This window comes from Orycteropus afer, unplaced genomic scaffold (genome assembly GCF_000298275.1).
Source record: "Orycteropus afer afer isolate SDZICR_OR568_19922 unplaced genomic scaffold, OryAfe1.0 scaffold00210, whole genome shotgun sequence".
In the NCBI taxonomy this organism is placed as follows: domain Eukaryota; kingdom Metazoa; phylum Chordata; class Mammalia; order Tubulidentata; family Orycteropodidae; genus Orycteropus; species Orycteropus afer.
The window spans coordinates 2,580,763-2,581,608 of record NW_006921797.1 but is presented as its reverse complement, the minus strand read 5'-3'; positions in this window follow the sequence as shown (position 1 = coordinate 2,581,608).

Here is an 846-nt window from a genome sequence, read left to right as displayed (position 1 = left end):
CACCAGCAGTGTATGAGAGTCCCAATCTCTCCACATCCTTGCCAGCATTTGTTATTTTCTGTCTTGTTGAACTTTGCTACTAATGCTGAGACAAGATGGTATCTCATTGTTTTGATTTGCATCTCTCTAATGACTAATGATTGTGAGCATTTCTTCATATGTTTTTTGGCCACTTGAATATCCTCCTTGGTGAAGTGTCTATTCATGTCTTATGCCTATTTTTTTAATTAATTGGATTGTTTGTCTTTTTGTTATTGAGGTGTTGGAGTTTTCTATAAATTCTAGAGATAAATCCCTTGTGATATATGTCATTGCCAAATATTTTTTCCCAATCTGTAGGTTCTCTTTTGGAGAAGTCTTTGGAAGCACACAAAAAATGTAATTTTTAAGAAGGTTCCATTCATCTAGTTTCTCTTCTGCTGTTTGTGCATTTTGGTTTATACTTGATAGTCTATTTATGTCATATATTAGGGCCCCTAAATTGGCCCCTAGTTTTTACTTGAGGAACTCTATAGTTTTACATTTCACATTTAAGTCTTTGATCCATCTGAAGTTAGTTTTGTGTATGGTGTGAGGGACAGGTCTTGTTTCATTTTTCTGTGAATGGATATCCATTTTTGCCAGTACCATTTATTAAACAAACATTCTCTTCCCCATTTAATGGATTTTGGCCCCTTGTCAAAAATCAGCTGACCATAGTTGGAGGGATCTATTTTTGGGTCCTCAGTTCTATTTCATTGGTCTATGTATCTGTCATTAAACCAATACCATGCAGTTTTGACTACTGTGGCTGTACAGTAGGTTTTGAGATCTGGCAGTGTGAAATCTCCTACTTTGTTCTTCTTC